The 11,043-nt window shown below is 39.7% G+C and overlaps 1 protein-coding gene across 3 annotated transcripts in view; it reads right to left on the reverse strand.

Moving 5' to 3' along the window:
* The window catches only part of FAM13B (family with sequence similarity 13 member B), a 73,550-nt gene extending 69,561 nt beyond the window's left edge, over positions 1-3,989 (reverse strand). For all 3 annotated transcript variants that reach the window (XM_081321472.1, XM_081321471.1, XM_081321473.1), the window contains exon 1: positions 3,696-3,989. The gene's annotated coding sequence lies outside the window, so the exon portion shown is untranslated. The remainder of the gene's footprint in view (positions 1-3,695) is intronic.
* Between the last annotated feature and the right edge of the window lie 7,054 nt (positions 3,990-11,043).

Raw genomic sequence — 11,043 nt, forward strand, 5'->3', positions numbered from 1 at the left:
GAAAACACTTTGCAGAATTTCAAAGAACATGAAGCAAGTTACTGGACATGATTTAAGCTATTGCAGAAGCTAAGCAATATTCTCTGCCCCCCCCCCTTCCCCAAGGCATTGAGGATTCCAGCCCAGGCATCAAATGCCCTTCCCACTATGTAGCAACTGAGGCAGGAAGAAGAGAGGGAGAAGATGAGCCACAGAGCCACAACTTCTCTACTGCCATTAAAGTAACAGGCCTCAACCATGCAAGGTCTCAGGAGAAGAACAAGAGATCAGTGAGCAGGAACCACTGGGAAAGTCAGGAGGGCTTCCATGAGCTCTGTTTCCACCACAAGGATCACCTGTTCTGGTTGTGCTTCCAGGCAATCTGTAGCAGAGTAGCAGCTCTTTTCTCAGTTGCTCCATCCTTCCTTCAGCACTGGTATTCTACTACGAGGTAGTAGAATATTGGGGCCTTGTCCAAGCAACCATGTTTATTGGAGGAATGGGGCAAGGCAGCTGCCCAGCACTATTTGGGCCCTCATCTACTGTTATAAACAGTTAAGGAGCAATCACTCCCTCTTCCTTTAACCAAAGGAAGAATGAATACCAAAGAATATGAACCAAACATATCACTAAAGATGAATGGAAGTACACTAGAACAATAATGTCACTGTCTTCCCTAAGAAAACAAGCACATTTACATTTTAATACAATATAATACTAAATGACTCGTCTGATTTCAGATAAATTTTGTTTGTAAGCCACCCAGGGTTGCCTTATCAGTAAGATAGCCAGCATATGCATTTAATAAATAAGTAAATAACTTTTTAGAAAAACATGCCATATCTTGCCACTATTAACCTATTGTTTGATAGCTTTTAAAAAATACAAAACAGATTTTATTCCCTATGTATATTACAAAACATACTGCAATATAGTTGACATTGCCCAGTTCTTAAAACAAATAACTACCAGAAAATAACATAATTCAGGAACATTAGTCAGTACATCTTACATAACTCATAGTAACATGAGAAACCTGATATTGTTGGCTTCCCCACAGTTTTTACTAATTTTGCAGTGTAATTCTATACAAGTCTACCTCAAAATAAACTCTACTGACTTTGATGGCATTTACTCTGAGCGACTCTTACAATAGTCTACCTTGAATTACATTATTTTACTTCTGAATGGTAATTATCAACTCCTACCTTTAAAAAAGGAATATAATGTCTATTTCAAGAAAAGTGTAACAAAGGAATATCAATGTTATGTACTGTTTACACTTCACACTAGGTACAATCAATATACATAGCAGAGGTGCCATAATTGTGGCAACAACACAATTTGTTACTATTTCTTTAAAATGTTGAAGAGTATTTGAAACAGTCTGGTTTTAAACAAATTTTGCAAAACACACATATGAAGATGGAGCCAATAGGAAACTGCTAATACAAATTCCATCACCCACATGCTTTTTAATGTAAACCAAAAGCAATAAAAATGTATTTCTTCCCTACTGCATTCTTTACTTGACTCTATTAACAATTCTGAACTAACTGGCTTTTGAAGCGTCTTCCTTTCATCCTAAAGTATTGCCCCATGCTATATTTTTCTTGGGAGTTTTCATATTACTTCTTAAAAGTATGCTTGTATTACTTTTTCATTTTAAGTCAGTTTATTTTTAAGGAAAAAATAACATAGCTCACAATATTAAGCCTATCTAATTTATTTTTATAACCCATTTAAAAATTTCTCAATAATTAGTAATAATAATCACACTATAATAGAAAGCCTGAGTTCAGATGTTACATATAGGATAAAATACCCATCCAACAATAAGAAAAAAATAAAAATAAAATAAAATAAAAGAAACTCTTGTAGAATTTTGAGTAAATACATGCAGTTCTCACTTTATGTGGTAGACAAGACTGCAGCAGGTACATGGTGTTATGCCAGTGGCTACTGCAGGAAACATTTCAAGGGCAGATAGCATTCTTGCATTTTTAAACATCCATGAACATGCACTTGGGAGCATGCCCAACATTGTTCACATTAACTGATATCAGCATTGTTCATTTAAAAGAAGTATTTAAGGTTTAGTTCAGAGAAACAGTGTTACTTAAAATAGCTGCAGTAACAGCCTAGGTTTCCATTGCTCCTAGTAGGGTATTCCTGAGTTTTGTTCTTAATATTTGGGATGAAAAAGCAGAATTATATAATGAAAACAGCAATGGCTATTGTATTTCTATTTTCTGCTTGAGGCTGAGAAAGTAGAAATACCATGTGCTATACTGCTGTACATCCCTATTATTGCCAGCTAAATCTCATGACATCTTAAATCCCATACCCCTGTACTTTCTGATACGTTTTCTTAACAGGGACAGCGAATATAGACCTCTCATTTCTATACACCTTCCTGAATCATGTCATTGCTTTAAACGTCTGAATAAAAGAGGGCCAAACTCAATGATAACTTGATAGTTATCAGACCAAATTATCACTGCTCAGTAAAGAATAAATTAAGAACTCAGGATAAGTTTTCTTGGATAGATATCAATTTCACAAGCTTGGGAAACCAGCTTCAAATCAGATCATAAATAAATTTTGTGCATTTGCCTAAGAATCAGACCATCCCAGAAAACCTACGAGAGGTTCTGTTATACTCAAACCAAGATACCTAGAACATGCCATAACACTTTCCTGCAGATAATGATCGGTAACAGAAAAACATGAATGCTATTGCAGTCCTCCTTAATCAATGCTTGATAAGTTGTCTTAGACCAAGAATCATAAAAACCTTATCTACATTGGATTTAACTGATCCTTACAAATTATATTGTCTTCCAGCAGCGCTGATGTAACATTCAACTTGACTTCAATTAGTCATACGGTTCTATTTTGTCCTGAGAGGATTTTTTTTCCCCTCTCTGCTGCACCTGCTCTCTGTTTATGACACCTGATCCTGAATTACAGAGGTTAATCTGGAGGAGTCGGATGAGACAGGGTTGTAAATGTTTGCGATATGGGAAATACCATTATTCCCAACCCCAGGATCCTAGTTCCAGAGGGGGGGGGGAAAGGCGGGCGATGGGAGTTAACCCCCTATCCGATTTCCACGATCAAGCAAGTACATAACTGGAATGCCAGCCAAGAATCCCATTCTCGACCACTGTTGTTATTTGCTGTTAACCACAGACGTCCTCAAATGTTTCTAGCCCGCCCGTGGCAACAGGAAGCATTCACCGGGCTGATCTTGCAAAGGAACACCGTTCCCCTCACGGTTGAGATCTAAGTAGCTATCGCTCCAACTTCTCTACAAAAGTCTCTAAATCAGGGGGTCTTCAAACTTGGCCCTTTTATGACTTGTGGACTTCAACTCCCAGAATTCCTCAGCCAGCTTTGCTGGCTGAGGAATTCTGGGAGTTGAAGTCCACAAGTCATAAAAGGGCCAAGTTTGAAGACCCCTGCTCTAAATCACAACAGCGATCCCACAGCAGAGCGCCCCCACCCCACCCCACCCCCGCTTCCACGGGGAAAGGCTGCCTGCCGAACGGGGCTTTCCGATCCCACCGCCCCGTTGAGCAGCGAGCCTCCGAAGAGCCCCGGGACGCAACCGCCCCTTCCCCGCATCCCTTCTTGTCCTCGTCGTTTCAGCTCCCTCCGCCTCCCCACCATCACCGCCGCCGCGGCGCGCATGCGCGCCTCAATTCCCTCACCGTTGCCGGGTGACTCTCCCCTCGGCCCTCAGTTTCAGCAGCAGGTTCCTCCGGCTTTTTCCTTTCGAGGGCCCGGCTGGACGAGGTCCCGCTCGGCTCTTCAGGGCTGGTCCTCGAGCGGCGTCAGCCGAGGGTAACAAGCGTGAAGCTGCCGTCCCGGTCTCGGCCCCGCCCCTGGAGGCCAAATAAATGCACGGTCCCTGGCGCGCCACCGAGAAACCCTCGCTCCCCGTAGCGCGAGCTTCCCGGCTGACGGACTCCGTCAAACTGTAGCAGCAAAATAGCAGCAGAGAGCCGCCGCCTGGAGAAGGAAGTGACGTCAGCCTGATTGGCAGGGAAGGCCGAAGGGCTCGCGAAGCCCTTCTCTCCCGCCCCTTTGGATAGGAAGTGACGTTCCCCAGGCCCTGCGAAGGAATCATAAAGGGAGAGGCGGGCTTAGGGAAGCCATGTATGTCAATCATGGCTCGGGCGGAGCGAGGGTGGGTGTGGTCAAGGGGCTGGGGTTTTAGGAGCCTTTCCTGCATTGACCGCCCTTGGTTGATAGCTCGGGGTGGGGTTGGGAATTGATGCTCTTGCTTGGTTGCAATGATGAGGAACGTGTCAGCTACGGAATTTCTGAAGTGCAACTGACTTTAGAAGAGTAGGGAAAAAACAGTTCCCCCTCATCCCCGATCTACAGTTGTTGAAGGAAACAAACCCAACAAAAAACCCTGCCATCTTTTTGTATTGTGATTATGTCAAGTTGGTGTGGGTTCCTAAGTGACCACCTAGACCAGGGGTCAGCAACCTGAAACAGTGAAAGAGCCACTCGGAACCGGTTCTCTCACAAAAGGAAAAACTGGGAGCCGCAAAAAATGTGTGTGCATGCGCATACATGCGCACATGCACAGAACAGGGTTTGACTGAAGAGTGGAGCCAAGGCGAGACATGCACCTACCCTGCATATTTGAATTGATTGGTTGAAGTTTTTTAGTTCCACTTTTCTTTTTTTGGGACTGCACATGGCAGAGGACTGGGAGCCGCAGGAGATGGCTGAAAGAGCCGCATGTGGCTCCGGAGCCGCGGGTTGCAGACCTGTGACCTAGATTTTTGTCCATGAGAATCTGTCCCTAACCTGGTCTAAGGGTGTACTCATCACCGTTGTTCCCAGTAGAGCCTTTTCCAAAGCAGTGTACTAGCAATTGGTGTGGTAGGGGTTCTCTTGGCAGTTTTCATTTATTCCTACACTGCTTTGCCATCTAGAAGCATCCGGAGTGACTTATAATGAAGTCATGAGCATCTTTTTTTAAAAAAATTCCATTTATATCCCGCCCTTCTCCGAAGACTCAGGGCGGCTTACAAGCTTAGCAGTAGCCTTCATTCTATGTATATGCCTGCTTATTAGGGCTTTCACACACACACCAAGCGGCATTATTACAAAGTCAGCTTAATTGCCCCCAACAATCTGGGTCCTCATTTTACCTACCTCGGAAGGACGGAAGGCTGAGTCAACCTTGAGCCTGGTGGGATGCGAACCTGCACTAATTGCAGGCAGCTGGTGTTACTTAAGGAGGCATTAGCCCACTGCTCCACCAAGGCTCCTATCCTAAATCAGGGGTCCCCAACACCCCCCCCCCGTCCATGGACTGATACCAGGCCGCAGCATGCCAACAGCTGGTCCACACAAACAAGCAAAGCCCCATCCGTGCGATGCAGACAGCACACAAAACTATGCACTCTCCGGTCCGTGGAAAAAACTTTCCACAGAACTGGTCCCTGCTGCCCAAAAGGTTGGGGACCTCTGACTTAAATGAAACTATTTGTAACACAAAGCCACACTATTCTCTTGCTGTTTTATGCCAGCTAAAAAAATGACCAATTGATTACAGCTTATATCCTCTTCAAAGCCTTGTGACATCACAGTCAAACTTGATGAAAAGAGTTTTCATGACATTTCTAACAAGGACTCAAAAATAATACTGCCTGAATCCTGGAAAACTGTTGTCATAATAAACAAAACTGAAGAAGATGGACTTGTGGATTGTTATGGCAAAACTACTTTTTCCTCTGGCCCATCTCCATCCATTGGCAAACCTTGACCTAGAAAATGGGTGTGCTGGCAGTTCTGTGTGATCAGACAGCAGAAGATTTCCTCCACTAGGATTAACTTAATCTTACCCAATCTGGCCAATTTTTCTGTTATTTTTTATTATTATTTAGTGAAAGGTGTATAATAAATTACTATGCCATTGCTTTGATTCTGAAATAAAACTTAGTATGTGAGCATTCAATATAAGCTTTTTTTCAATTTTAAGTAAAACTAAAAACAATTTGCATACTAATTACAACTTTGAAACTGGCATTGTATTGATAAATTATGTTTTAGTGTCATCAAACTGCAGGTTAAAAACAACATGAGTTCATGACTTGATTCAGCAGACATGTACAGTAAGAAAAGAAAATGCAAGATGGTTTATTTTTCAGCTCATTTACTTGAAAGTATATATATAATTGAAATCCATAGGGTATTTATTTGTTTATTAAATCTATATGCCATCTACCTCACTATCGAGGGTTTGTGACAATTTTAACAATTCTGATGTATTGGCACTTGATTAATTTGTGTGTCTACCGCTTATCTACAGATCTTTACTGAATGAATAAGTTATAGTCCGATATAAGTCAAATATCTCTAACGAGCCAGGAGAACCTTTACTTAATCTGTTTGCTGTGTTTATGTACTTTCTTTCTGCTGAGGCACTTTGGCCATTTATAACTTAATTACTGCCGTGCATTCAAAAGCACAAGCAGAAGTGTAAGAACTAGAACAGCCACATCCTTTAGAAGGCTGACAGAGCTGTTTCAAAGGCTGCTCCCAGCTGAATGCACATCTCTGCACAGACAGCACATTCTGCCACAAAGGGTAGCTTTGTGGGCAGGCGCAGATAGTCGAGAACAGCCTGCTTTAAGCCTTCAAAAGACACAGCAGCTTTAATGCTTTGAGGATTGTAACGTGCTCATAGGCTTTGCAAAGCATTCCCCTTGCTTTGTAGAATAAAACTGCAGAATTATCACATGCTTTAGCACTTTTCAGAGCCTGATAGCATGGACTTTCTGACCTAGGATGCTTTTTCACTTCCACTCAGCACACGATCTTCTGATACATAGTTGTTGAGAGGGAATTTCAATAGAATGTGCTTGCTGTTTGTCGCAATCAAAACAAGAGTTTTCTGGCAACAGTTAATTTAGCTATTAACATTGGCTATACTTCCTCTATTTCAGATGGTGTTTATTTTTACATTATAGTTTCACTATCCACCAACTATGAATGTTTGGGTGCGTACCTAACTCAGGATAAATTGACTTGGATTTGTTCTGAAATATTCAGTTCTCTAGAATCCTACATGTCATATAAAAATTGATATATACTGCTCAAAAAAATAAAGGGAACACTTAAACAACACAATGTACTGTATTTAATAGTAGGATGTCTTATTTTGTGTTCCCTTTATTTTTTTGAGCAGTATATTTTATGTACGTTGACCAGGGAGCGCTTGCCCAAATAATACCTTAAGTGAATACAACCATTAAACAAATTATTAATATTAAAGGTTTGCATGAAAATGTATAAACTGATTTCAGAAAAGCTGTGTATGAGACGTAGTTAATCCTTACTACTATGAAATTCCAAGGCTATGGACAACATTGGGAGATATACTGTACAGTATATATGTATATGTATCTATGTATTTATTTATGTATGTATCTATATGTGCAATACTTCCAGAAGAAGTAATGCTAAACCATTTTTGCGTTGTTGCCAAAGAAACTACAAGTAACCTTCCACTTGCAACCATTTAACAACCGTTCAAAGTTACAACAATGCTGAAAAATGCTGACTTACAACCAGTTCTTGCACTTTTAACTATCACAGTAACCCCACAGTCACGTGATCAGAATTTGGATGCTTGGCAATTGGCGTGTATTGATGCAGCACCCTGAGGTCACATGATCACCATTTGCAACTTTCTCGGGCTTCCAAAATGCAAACAATCACATAATTCACTTAACAGCAGCAAAAAAAGTCATACAATTGGATGCGACTCACTTAGCTATGGTGTCATCAGTAAACTATTCCTTACCTAAAATGATCTTAAATTTTAGGAATAAGAGATGAGAAAGTTGCAAGCTCTAGAAAATAATACCATTTGATTAGTGGTTAGGAAGATTTGTTATTTAATTAACAAAGCTGTTCTGGAATCATTTTGACTAAAGAGGAAAATAAAATGAGAGATTAAATAGCTAATCATATCCTATAATCCTAATTTAAAATTGTCCATTAATCCCACAAAACTATAACTATGGGTTGTTGTTGTTTAACCTAGCATGTCTTACTCTGCTTCTGTCTAAAACATTTAATTGTTTCATTCTTTTAAGCTACAAATGGATTTCATGGCCAATGCAGTAAGTATGTGGTGCTAATCACATTCCTCTTTGTACAGCCTTTAAAAAGTGCATCTTGGATAGGCTGGATGAGCTGAGGGTGGGGTGGCCTTTGATACGTCTTGAAGAGGACTGGCAGAGATAAACAGCCATCTGCATTAGGGCTTCCGCAGCAAGACAAAGGCACTACAGTTTTAACTCCAGCAAATCCAGCTTGCCAGTGACAAGCCCAGGAACCGAAGGACAGAGGTCAGCAACATGGAGCAACAGGAGCCACGTGCTGCCTCTTCGACAAACTCGTGATTCATTGTCTTCGTGGCTGGGAACTTATTTCTGTTTCCAAGTTGAGATATTTATCCTGGCAATAAAACAGAACAAATGACACAGGGAATAAGAGCCTTTCTTGCAAGATGATCACCTTGTTCTGTTTTCTTAGGCTTCATGCAAAAATATGAAACAATCTGACATTTCTAGCACTCAGCTGTATCCAGCAGATATAAAGACCTTTTATTCGCCATAGGAATTGAGCGATATAATTCCTGTATTAACTTATTCTGAATTCTAAACTCTCAAGCTTTCATTTACTAAGAATAATATGTGCAACCGTAGTTCGAATGTGCGTTGCTCCAAAGTAACACTAGTGTGAATGTAAACCATTTCCATGAGCTTATTGACTTAAAGTGATTGATAAAGCAAAATGCTTGCTTTACTTAAGGCCTCATTGTTTGGTTTCAAAGACCAGCCTCCTACTTTTTCCCTAAAGAAAAACTTCATTGTAATTCTTTATCACTTTTACACATATTATCTATAACACTTATAAAAAGAATACTTCCTTATTATTCACCTTCCGATTATACTAGAGGTTGTAAATATCATGGAGCAAATACAGTCAAGAAAATAGAGCACAATATTCTGCAGGACCACTGAAATGCCAGTACTATTTTAAAAAAAAACACGTATTGCAGGTTTGGAATTCTGTTTTTAACTGAATGGGTCAAAGTATATTAGCCTAGACTTAAAATACATTGCATCTTCAGATCACTACTCTCCTCAATAACTTGATTACTCTTTTCTAGACTTACCATATCTAGACTGAAAATTTCTCCAGCTCTTTGTTGCAATCTAATGGTCATATGGATTTCTGCAATCCAAGTATGCCCAGTCTTGCAAAATGCCTGCCTATTCTCGTTTCCGCAGGCTGACACTTTACTGATTTTCAGTGCACTCATATGATTAATAACGTGTGCATAATATACTATATTATATACCATGACTGCACCATTGACTGGGAATTTCAGGCCATTTATTGCACACTAACTCTGAGAAAGATGACAAACCTTTTCAGTTTAAGGCATTTATGCATTTAGGAAGAAAATATGTATTTATTCATGTTTTGTGCATTACTTTATTTAGATGGAATCATGGAACCTGAAATGCATAAATTGAAAAGGTCCTTGCCAGGATAAGAAATTTTATCCAGCCATTAGGTGACTGATTTTCAAAATACTTTCCAAAAGTCACATGGCTAAATGTAGGAACTAGTTCAGAGGATCAAAGGGTGACAAGAAAGCAGTTCATTACAAAAATAAGGACCAGGTGGAAACTATCCCCTCCATCCCAAACCAAAAGAGAGTTTACAGTTTATCATCTACCTTCTCATATTTAATACAAGTTGCTAAATACATGAAAATACAATTCTCAAAGGATGCATTTGTGGAATTAAGGAAATGCTTTAAAGACTATAGCAAAGTACAAAAATTGAAAGTTCCCTGATCCTGCTGCATTAGGTACAAAATGGATAATAAATTTACTGATATATAATATAATTAATAATTATTTATTATAATTATAATAACCACATCCTGGGGAGAAAGATACCATTTTGGAAAACATTACACATTTGAAATATCTGTGTAGCTTGATTCCTTAACTACTTCGTCAAACTGTCTCTCACTAAAGTTTATACAGTACATTGTTTTGATTTAATCTATAAATCCCATCTTATATGTTTCTATTCAGAAATGCTATAAATTCAATCCAACATAAGAAGAGCTCTGCAGGAATACATCAAGAACCATTCTGGTCAACATTTCTATAATATGCAAAAGGTGCATATGCAGACGTATCTTCCTTGCCATTGTTCTCTTGCCACAGGATTTCAAAGGCATGATGCCCATCACACAGAGGGAGCCTTAAGTCAAGAGCAATAGCTTTTGACAGACATGCCCTCCATAATTTTTGGATTTTTAAGGTCATCTAAATTAATGACCATCACTTCATATGCTGCATGAAGCAGTGCTGATTTTGCCCTCCAATAAATTTCATGGGATGATGCTTGGTTGTAATATTTTGAGAAAAAGAGACAAACTCTTCCCAATCTGCTATCTCCATTCCATGGATGATTACATACGTTTCAATCATCACCTTTTTTCCCAAGATGAAAAATTGCAAACCTCCTAGCTTTCTCTCACAATTCTGAGCCTTCTCCCACTTTGTTATGTAAAGAACTATATCCCAAAGTCTGTGATTAGACAACCAACAATCCTAATTCCAGCCTGATCCAGAAGATGAATTCCATTCTCATTCACCATTCATTTTCTAAGTGGTTGGAGATCAGTTAAGAAAATAATTCTTTGTGCATGGTCTGGAATATATTATTTTTATGTACATGTATTTATAGCAGATCAGCAACAAAATCTCTATTATTAATTCCTACCTGAACCTTTATTTAAAACCTCAAGGGCGAAAGGAGACAGTAGCAGCAGCAACAGCAGAAGCAGTAGTAGTAGTTAACTATATCCCAAACAAGACCCAGATGGTTGAATTGTCAGATGCCTTGCTTCTAAGTGCTGTTGGTAAGCATCAGATCTATTCAAAATAAAACTTTGATCATTTATCCTAATGATCATGTAGATTGATTTGGCAT

This window comes from Vipera berus (genome assembly GCF_964194415.1).
Source record: "Vipera berus genome assembly, chromosome: 2".
NCBI classification, from domain to species: Eukaryota; Metazoa; Chordata; class Lepidosauria; order Squamata; family Viperidae; genus Vipera; species Vipera berus.